Source organism: Styela clava, chromosome 9 (genome assembly GCF_964204865.1).
Source record: "Styela clava chromosome 9, kaStyClav1.hap1.2, whole genome shotgun sequence".
NCBI lineage: Eukaryota > Metazoa > Chordata > Ascidiacea > Stolidobranchia > Styelidae > Styela > Styela clava.
Window position 1 is genome coordinate 21,611,249 of NC_135258.1, and position 11,197 is coordinate 21,622,445.

The 11,197-nt window shown below is 35.0% G+C and overlaps 1 long non-coding RNA gene across 1 annotated transcript; it reads left to right on the forward strand.

The window, feature by feature from the left end:
* Nucleotides 1-3,492: 3,492 nt before the first annotated feature.
* Nucleotides 3,493-4,453, forward strand: LOC120338705 (uncharacterized). Its single transcript, XR_013477759.1, has 3 exons — nt 3,493-3,642; nt 3,851-3,978; nt 4,056-4,453. It is a non-coding gene; the product is annotated as an uncharacterized LOC120338705 (long non-coding RNA).
* The last annotated feature ends 6,744 nt before the right edge of the window (nt 4,454-11,197 follow it).

Genomic DNA, 11,197 nt, shown 5'->3' on the forward strand with positions numbered 1-11,197 from the left:
GTCTTTTGGAATAAGCTTCAAGTTTCTTCTATTTTTCATTATTTGGCTGATAACCCTTCTGTTAGAAAATTTGATTATTAAAGGGGGTGGTCTTTCAGTTTTTATGTTTGGCTGAGTCGATTGGTTTTTGTATCTTGTGTTGAGCCTGTGTGAATTAACTATATCTGTTTCTTTAATGTCAACTTGAATAAAAGAGCAAATTCTTGTGATTACTGCATCAGTGTTTTCTTTTGTTGTAACAGGGACTCCATGGAATTCCAGATTTTGGAGTCTAGAGCGCCTTTCTTGATCATGCTGGCGTTCCGCATAATACTGCAGGTCGTCCTCAAGCTCATCAATACGCTCTTCCAGGCTTTTTATCCGTTTTTGATTAGAGGATGTAGAATCTTTTAATTTATCAAGACTTTCTAAAATTGAGTCAAATTTGTTTGACTGGAATTCCTGAATTTTTTTGATTTCAGATATGTCATTCTGTATTTCAGCAACAGATTCAAGTTTTCCAAAGATTTTTTGGAGAGAAGCCTCGACTGACATAAGTGACTCCTGTATATAGGAAATATTACCATCACCAGGTGTTGATTGGTTTGAGAGATCAAATTTGTCATTAAGGAATTGCTCTATCATAGTAGGCAGCTGCACTTTGATTGCATTGAATATTGAGGAATGGAGTACAGGCAGAAGTGAGCTTGAGTCGATTAACCCCTTGGATGTCGATGGTGACGAATCTGACATGCTTACAGTTGCCGTTTTTGCTTGTTCAGTTGGACTATTCCTCTTTGAAGATTGCTTCTTTTCATGATTTCCTTTTTTGTTTTCACTCATGGTGTTGTTAGAGCAGGATGTATTATATTATCTATATTAGATTAACTCTAGTTTTAAATCTTAATCAAATAGCGAATAGACTTTCATTGTTGGTAACCGTGTGTTTTGGGGTACATAAGTGTGATGAAAAGACGAAAATACATATTTTCCATTTTCTAGGACTTACCAAACCTTTGTCATTCAGCATAATATTTGTACATATGTGGTTTACAGTTTAAAGTAGCTGTTCGCTGTTTTCTCGTAATTAATAAATTGTTGGTGCCGAGGAAGACTAATGACCCTGTGGTTGTGCAATTAAATTGTACATTGTTCAATATTTGTTATAGCATTCTATGAATATTCTCGCGTTCGCATATTTTCGAGTTCAATAGGAGAAGAGAAAACGATTTTTCTTCGAACAGGAAGACTTATGAATAATAATTTCGCTTGAATATTATGAGTTTATTTCATGCAGCAAATTTTTTCCAAGACCTGCTTTCATATAGCCCTGCTGTGAACTCGTGTCGAACTTAAGAAAAACTAGTACTTAAGCATACGTCCATGACGAAGAATAAATTGTGGAACGCGATACACTGATACACCCACCACTTAACTGCTGGGGTTCATAGATATAGCATCAAGGAGGAACTTTTTCTTACACTTATATCATGACAGACAATTTGATTTTACGAGATAGAAATAAACACAGATTTGCCTGCGCATGAATTACAAAAATGCCACCTCAAATATTTTCAATTTTTGAAATTACGTGGGGGATATTCTACTCGAGGCAAATTATGTTTCTGGTTTGCAAAAATATCCAATAACAGCCAGGTGATGGATAACCTTTTTATAAATTCATATTCAGTTTGAAAAATATAAGCATGATAAATCTTGTTGAACAAATAGTTCTACCTCTCAAAATAAAAACCTTTAATAGCGTTTCTGATACATACATGGCAAATTGCATGGATCACCGCGAATACGATTTGTAGCACTTAATCACACATGTTGTGTTAACTGTTTTAATTTGCCTTACTAATCATATGCGGGTAGTTCAGCAGTTATTTCATTCTGAAAGTTTAATTAATCATAGAAAGATCCACTATGAAATTAAAAAAACATGCATGGTGGTATTCATACAGTGCTGTTGAGATAGCAAAAGACTTTTATGAAAGATAACATTGGAATAAAATCACATTTTTGTTCCATAGAAAAACATTTTCATACCTATCACGGCTGAAAAGTAAAATGTAAAGTCAATCAGCCTCGCTCAATCGAATACTAAAATGCTGACTTGTCTTGATTGCAGACGAACGTGATTTTGTTCTATATGACCCGATTACTTTGGCGAAAGGGGTCTATCCAACGAGTTTTTACCGATACATGTGAAGGTTTGTTGTTCGAAAACATCTACCCGCTGACGTGATATTGCATCAGTATTGAGCACCGTGTGTTTTCGGGTACGTTAGTGTGTGGATTTGTTAAAAAAAAATGTTTTCAAACAACAGTTTAAAAAATTGAAATACGGCCGAATAAATGAATTTATATAAGCTTAAAAAACTTTACCCGTCTAACCTTAAAAACAAAAGTTGGTAGGCCATATAGCTACATATACTTATCCATCTAAGCAACAAAGTATGTAAGCATTAATATATATAATTTTTAATATATATGCCACGAAAAACGGGTTTCCTGGAACCACGGCGTTTGTACGTACGTATCTTATTTGAATTTAAAGTTTTGGTAATTTTGCAAATTAAAACTGTAGTTGTAGTGTTATACATCATAGACTCGAAATCCATTTTATGGATTTCCGCCTTGGTTCAAACACCTTGTCCGCCACTGGCTCAGGGTGTCTCATCGCCATAATCCGGCTCTGATTTGAACCTACGTAAGTTGCCGCCAATCTAATTATATTTTGCAATATAATATTAAAACGCAATTATTTTGCCAAATTTAGGCAGTGAGCGGGCAGCTGATATAACTGCTTTGGGATTGTAGTATACACTTCAGCTATGTTGCAACCAATGTTCTGCGAAAACCTGTCTCTATGACACGAGGTATTTTGCGAAAACAATCATCAAAATGTGATTCTTTCGGCAAAAAAATGGAAGGAGAGGTTTGCATTGCGATTCATCTTAAGAGTGCACCGAGTTGTGCTTGGTTCAATGGGGTATTCAAATTCAACCAATGCTGAATCTTCATCATATATAAAGAAAAACATTTTCCAGCATTGAGATATGTTTTTCTTAACATGTGCTGCTGTCTAGTTATTTATATTTTGTAATTATTCGAGCAAACAAGCAAAAATATATATTATTATATTCTCCAAATATTTAGCAAGAGGCAACATTTTGATTTTTGGAAATGAGAGAAAATATATTGAGGCTTTAAAACAGAAATGATATGTTTAAAGCGCATTCTGTAATCTTAATATAGATCAATGTATATATATAGAGGGATAAAAACATTCGTCTGTCGAACATATGATACATATTCTGTCGATCAAAAGGAAATACGTCTGCACCCATCTCTGAGCAAATTGAATGTTCAAATCCAAAATTCCAATTCGACTCTTGCTATAAACCTAAATATAATAAGCTTTACAAGTAATATATTCGTTACCGCAAAATAAGTCGTCCTTTCCTTATAACTCATCCATAGACATACTATTTGTCAAATATCATACTGGCACAACTGTTTGTATAAATCCTAATAGAAACTATCTAAGCGCTTCATAATTCTAAGACATGTTGCGAAAATTACTTCTATCGGTTCTGTTTTTGGCTGCTGTAATGTCTGTGGTACCTGCTTTTGAAGGTGGAATCTTCTTACACGGTATGCATATATGTATTTATTTATTTAATCCGAGATATTTTGATAAAACCTTCTATTTTCAGCAATTGATATGATTCCAAACTCGACGTCGTTTAGAACTTATCTAAGTATCCATAGAAGCACTTAGATTCAATTTACTCAATTATTGAATGTACTGAATAGTATTTTTTCACTTTTTTGCAACTCATTTTCATACGAATTCTCGCAGAATATTGCAACCACGACAGTGACTGTAAATCGGGAGAGTTATGCGGCATTAGTTGCGTCAATGACTGTAAAATTGATTGTGTAGATTCTGATGACTACTTCAATGGCGAAGCGGTGAAATAAGAAAACGTAAGTGAGCAATTCTTATAAACTATAATAAAAAAAATAAAAAAAACAGTTGCAGCAACTTTTGTTTTCGTTTTCAGAAACATCACAATAGGCGGCAGTGATCAATCAGCGTCAAACATCGTGAAAGAATCAATATAGAGATAAAGAACTTTATTTTCGATTTGTTGTTAATGAAATAATTAAATATTCAGAAAAAATCAAATTTGATTACTTCGTATGCACTGTATTCGGAGCATTTTGATGGAAAATTCAGATTCATAAAACAATTCTTTGAGACTTATATGTAAGTAGACCTGTGTAATGCTTTCATGGCTTTTCAACAGTTTGGCCAAATTCTTCGTTGGAAACAAACACCTTTTGTGCTTTTTTGAAAAGAACGGACGGGGAGCTCACATTCTAGTCTAGTGGTGACCAAACACTGCCCCATGCGCCACAGTGGTGTGTCACAATGTCAGTAATACAGGGGTGTAGCCGCCTTAGTCCCATATTTGCTAATATGTATATCACAACAATCCAATGACTAAACTATAACAAATCGAGCGAACTAATATATTTATTTCAACTTGCAAGGCTACTTATACTAAAAATAAGGGATATATCATAAAATATGAAATATTATATAATATAATTTAAAAATATGAAACCTTCTTACTAAATATTGCATCATGATTGGAAACCTTGTGTTATGGGGTACATAAATATATATGATGAAAGGAAGAATATTCGACTGGCTAGGTATTCACTGTTCGTGTCATTCATGGGGTCTACAATTTGAAGTAGTAATTTTTCTCGTGATTTCAAAATTGTTATTACCGAAATAGTTTAATGGCCCTGTCTCTATACAATTGCATCGTACATTGCCCAATATTAAGGATAAACTATTCTAGAAATATAATCAACATAGTGGTAATGGCTAAGCGGTGATGCGCAATGTGCTAAGCGTTAGAAATACGCTTGTCAGTGCACCCCTGATTGCCTTGCGTGGGTTCGCATGTTCGACCTCCTATGCGGGAATAGTTATGTGCTTGAGGATTGCTGGACTCCTCGGCGTCGTAGGGTGGTTGACAGGCTTGTTCATGGATAATACCCGTGGGATGGGATGGGACAGCTCAAATTTGTATTTCCCATGGGACACGAAATACCTTACGATTTTGAGTGAATTAATGGTAAAACGTTTTGTTATTGACTTCGTGTTCATATATTTGAGCACGAATATCTTGCTAGTTATAAAGAGCAAATATATTCAGTATTAACAATATATTTTGTGAAGGGGCTGATAGACGCATATTTAATAGTTCTGAATTTGATATTGACGAAATCAATAAATTTTGTTGTTTTGCATGTCTCTTTACACATATAGTCCTACTTAGTAGACGCTAAACCTAAATTTAACAATTTTCATTAAATTGTATGTCAATGGGAATCCTATGGGATGAGACATGCATAAATTGCCTGGGAATTGGATGGAACAGAAAAATATATCTCATGAATGAGCCTGGAGGATAACGTAACAGCTGACCGGTTACCGCTCCCTCCACCATCGAGTACATGCTTCCAAAAACAAATACCTGACTAACTACCGTGTTCCCTAGCCTAGACCTATCCTAAATTTTGAGAATTATTTTAGCATAAGCCCTCCCCTAAAATAAGACCTAGTCGATAGCGCGAAATTTTGTTCGACCTAGTGGATAGCAAGATAGAAAATTCAGTTGAATGAAATTTTTAATAAAAGTTATGAATTTAGGGACTTGCAAGACGTTCCAGAGGATTATGATATGATAATTATTGAATAATCTACGGTTAGCAGTTTTTTTTTTAAATAAAAACGTGTTATTTCTAAATAAATTGATATCGGTTTTCATATTTTTTATATTTGAAAATATCCCAATTCTGTAGTTTGTAATTTTGTTTTTATTGAGTGAAAATAAATGACATCTTCCATAAATAAGCCCTAGTGGTATTTTCGGAAAGATAATTAAAATAAGACCCTGTCTTATTTTCGGGGAAACACGGTAATCTTATATCCGACGTGGAATGGTAACCAGACGAGAAGCTGTAGTTTTTCATATAATTAAGCCGTCTTATCGGCTTTCCTTTTCCCGGGAATAAATACGTAAATCCTATCCTAATGCAGTAAGGTTGGGCTTCAAAGCTGTAATCGTACTTGGAATATGCGTATTCAATCAATCATATACACGGGCTGCCAAGTTGGAAACGACAAATGAAATAAACAATGCTAATTCATTTAACAGCGTTTAACTGCTTGCTACAAAGTTAATGACCTGAAATAATTATCCAAAAGTGGATGTCTTGGATGGATATGAATTGGCGTGCCTCGTGTATGAATGGGCAACAAAATTTAAACTTTTTCTACTATCTATTCACATTAGCTTAATAATTTACACGTTGAGATTCTGGATGTCTCTAAAAAAAACTTTACTGCTTATTCTACAATACTGACTTCTTCGTCCAAGGTTGGAAAATCTTCTTCATCTTGGAAGGATTTTATAGCTTCTCCAGAGGATTCGGAACCTTCGCTCAGTTTATTTTGAAGACATCCGGTCGCCTACGTTCTTCTGAAATCCGCCTGTTTCCCCTTGGCGTAATGCTCAACTATCAAAATTGAAGTCTAAAGTTTGCTTGCTTCTTCGCTTATTTCAAGTTGAGACATTTCATTTTGAAGATCTAAAAAGGGATATTATGAAATAGAATTGTTAGATGAATAAGCATATGTAGCTATAGGGCCTAGCAATTTTGTTTTATAAAATAAAGTCATTATTACGGTACGAACTGTTTAGTTTATTTAAATTAGATATCTCGGTTTTCAAGGTTAAGGGTAAGGTTTTTCAAACTTATACAAATCATTTATTCTGCCGTATTTCAATTTATTCAAACAATTGTATAGAAACAAATTTCCACTCTTACCTACCCAAAAACACACGATTTTCAATCCTGGTGAGATATGAGGTCAGAGGTTTAATGATTCCGAACAACAAATTGTAAAAAACTCGATCTTCAAAATTAACCAAAAATGTCATGAACACAAAATGTAATCAAAGGAATGAAATTAGGACAAAAGTAGGCGGTGCAAAAAAGGACAATCCAATTTAATGAGAAATTTGCTGCTGTCTTCTATTATATATTAAACGTGTTAAACGCTCTTCTAATAAAGTTTCTGCAAGGCGAGGGAGAGCTGTTTGAACTGGATAATATTTTGCTGTTTGTTTGCCTCTATTTTATTACTAAACCTCGCTAAATTATAGACCTACTGTCAAATTACGGAACGTGCAAACTGAGTATTTTTCAATCAGGTACCGTGCTATGTAGAGTTGGGACCCCGGGAAATCTCGATCCCGAAGTCCCGGGTTTGGACTGTTTTTCTCAATCCCGATTCCGCAACTATTTCCTGAAAATCTCGGGATTTTAATGATTTGTTATTCACATATAGATATTCTCACAAATTGTAGGTTATATCAATTTATTTAATACTTATTTTGAAAATAAGCCATCCACGCTTACAGTTTGAGTCAGTCAGACTAAGTGGAATTATTGTGCGAAATTTTACCAAAGAATTAGTATTTGACTAGTAGAATTGCCATTATTGGCAACAAATTAATCATAATTTGAACTCAAAACCGCATTTAGGACTTACGCAATGACTTTGCAGGGTTTTTATTCACTATTTGAATACGAAAATAAAACAGCCACAATAGAAAAGTAAGATCAAGAATGTCAACTATCGTCTTCAAAAATATCCACATTCCGGCGTCAGAAATGATAATATTTTTAGCTTAAAATTAAGACAGTTAATTTTAAAACTGTAACAAAAAGATCAAAGCCGACCCAAAAAATGAAAATCGGAATAAATTCGCCAATTCGAACCGATATTCGACAATTCGTTAAAATTATTCGATTCGATGAAAATATACTATTTTGCCCACGCGATCTGTAATCACGCCAGCAATCTGGCGGAACGCGTGGCAGTCCAAAACTGATGCAATGAAACTGAAGCAAAAATTTATAAATTTAGTAAATTGCACTACTTCACAAAAGCGTGGTTGAATTGACGATTATTTAATATGTCGAACACAAAAACGGTTATCTTTTTCGGATAGTTACTGCAGTCTGAAAAGTCGAATAAGCGTTTCGAAATAGTAAATGCTATGATCTTTGTCATCAAATTATGCTCGTGCCTTGCACGAAATTCATAACGTGAAAAGATACGTCCCGCGGTCAAAATTGTTTATAACAACGTTAAACCTATTTAGTATTTTTAGCGATATAATTAATTGTTGTAATGAAATTCAGTTTGTTTGCCTTTTTCATTTCTCAGTGGTGCACAGAAACGCAAAAAAAGGGCACAAGAGGAAGCACGTATGAAAAAAATTGAAGTAACCAAGATAAACGGCAAATTTTAAGTCACCATTGCCTTTTAATAGCGACATGTTGTGCTCTTTGGCGAAATAAAAAAGCCTTGTTTCAGCTTATGTCCGAGAGTTTTTATGGTCATTTCCACGAAATATTTTTGCTGGGGGGGTCACGGGGGGGGGGGGGTCGCGGTCACGAGAGTCTTGCTACGCCACTGCATGTACGTGTGATAATAATAGGGCGTAACGTGGAGCGGCGAGCAAAATCTAAGCGCGTGATCGGCGGCGCGTTTGAAAACCAAGTATTACCCGTGCGGCCGCGCAACGTTTACTAAAATGTAAGGTGCTCCGAAGACGCTCTCGTTTATATTAATGTAAGAAAATAGTTGTAATATAGGTTACTATTAACCATTTGTTCGCATTCGACTATCGCACTCTTTATGAGTAGAAACTGTTCGTGTTTTGTGATAGGTGTGCCGCGAATATTCAAATAGCTGAATAGTGTTCCGCGATATAAAAGATTGGGGACCACTGCCCTAGATGCTATAATATTCTTTATGTGTCGATATTACATGAAATAAATACGTGAATTTATTGGCATGCAAGTTATTTAAATCTTTTACTTAATCACGAGATTATACGGCTTAATACCGGGATTTCAAAAACTCGCTCCGAAATCCCAACCCCACTAGGGTTTCTATCAAACTCCTTCGTTATGACGTTAGCTGCCGTTATCATGATGTCATAGACTTAACGAACATCCAGCCTACGAATCGATAAGAGTTAAAAAAATCATAAAATTAATGGACATGCCGTCAATACTTCAATACTGTTTTTTGCAATTTGCTTATAATATATTTATTTTGGAATATATTTGGCGGACCGCCAGCAAGGCTGCCGCGGACCGGCGGTTGAGAACCACTGGAATAGACCATTTCCGCCAAAGTAATCCAGTAATATCAAAAACAAAATCCCATTTGTCTACACGAGTCAGCAAACATTCGATTGAGTGAGGCTGATTGACTACTCATTTTGCTTTCCAGTCGTGATAGGTATGAAGATGTTTTTCTAAATAACAAAAATATGTTTTTATTCCAATGTTACATTTCATAAAAGTCTTTTGCTGTCTCAACAGCATTGTATGAATACCACCATGCATGTTTTTAATTCCATAGCGGCTTTTTCTATGATTAATTAAACTTTCAGAATGAAAAAACTGCTGAGCTACCCGCATTTGATTACTAAGACAAATTAAAACAGTTAACAGAATATGTGTGATTAAAAGCTCAAATCGCATTCGCGGTTATCCATGAAATGTTCTAGTAATGTATCAGAGACGCTACTAAAGATTTTTATTTTGAGTAATAGAACTATTTGTTCAACAAATTTTATCATGCTTATATTTTTCAAACTGAGTATGAATTTGTTGAAAGGTTATCCATCACCTGACTATTATTGGATATTTTTGCAAACCAGAAACATAATTTGCCTCCAGTAGGATTACCTCCCAATTTATTTTGAAAATATTTTAGGTGGCATGTTCTGTAGTTCATGTGCGGGCAAATCTGTGTTTTCGCACTTCTATCTCGTAAAATCAAATTGTCCGTCATGCTATAAGTGTAAGAAAAAGTCCCTCAGTGATGCAGAAATGGAGTTAATATCTATGAACCACAGGATTTAATTGATGGGTGTATCAGTGTGTCGCGTTCCACAATTTATTCTTCGTCATGGACGTATGCATAAGTACTAGTTTTTCATAAGTTAGACACGAGTTCACAGCAAGGTCACTTGAAAGCAGGTATTTGAAAATTTTACTTCATAAAATTAAGTCATAATGTTTCAGCGAAATTATTATTTATAAGTCTTCCCGTTCGAAGAAAAATCGTTTCCTCTTCTCATATTGAACCCGAAGTTTTGCGAAAATATTCATAGAATTATATAACAACTATTGAGTAATGTACAATGTAATTGCACAACCACAGCTACTTTAAACTGTATACCACATATGTACAAATCTTATGCTGAATGAAAAGGGTTTTGTAAGACATAGAAAATGGAAAATATGTATTTTCGTCTTTTCATCACAATCATGTACCCCAAAACACACGGTTACCGACAATGATGCAATACGAATTAAGAGGTTTGGGGCTTTCGAATAACCTCAACTTTTACAGATATCAGTAAAAATTCGTTGGATAGAGTCTAGACCAGGGCTTCCCAAATTTTAGTATATTAAAATTTTCCGCGGCCCTTGTTCGCGCTAATAATGCTAAACAGCTCGAAATATGCATTTTCGATGTTTTATTGACACAGCTAATTCTCAACTTTTAGTAGGCCTACTCAATTACAAAAACAAGCACATATTTATTCAGATTAACGTTACTCAATTATTCAGTGTAATGGGTGAGAATACTTTTTGCTGCATAGCAAGTCCAGCCTTGGCTCAATGTTTGTTTATGCAGGCCTAAATGATGACTTACGATGTCTGGCCACCGACGGCATGGTCTTTTTCCGGAATTGTTCACTCTTATTGATCAAACTTAGCATAAGACAGCGGTTTGTGTGGCGCCATATTATCATGGAAAAAACTCATGACGCACCCACACGAAAAATGTGCTGCCTGATAATAAAACACAATTTTGTCATCGTTAATATGTACTTATCTTATCTCTGCCTGGTTTTTAAAGCCGGCATTGTTATGCAAGCACACTCAAATCGGGTCTTACGATCCGAATATGCATTGTTATGCAAGCGCGGTGATTCTACTGTGTTTCCCCGAAAATAAAACCAAGCCTGAATTTTAGAAGTTATTTTGATATAAGCCCTCCCCTTTAAAAAAGACTTAGTCGATA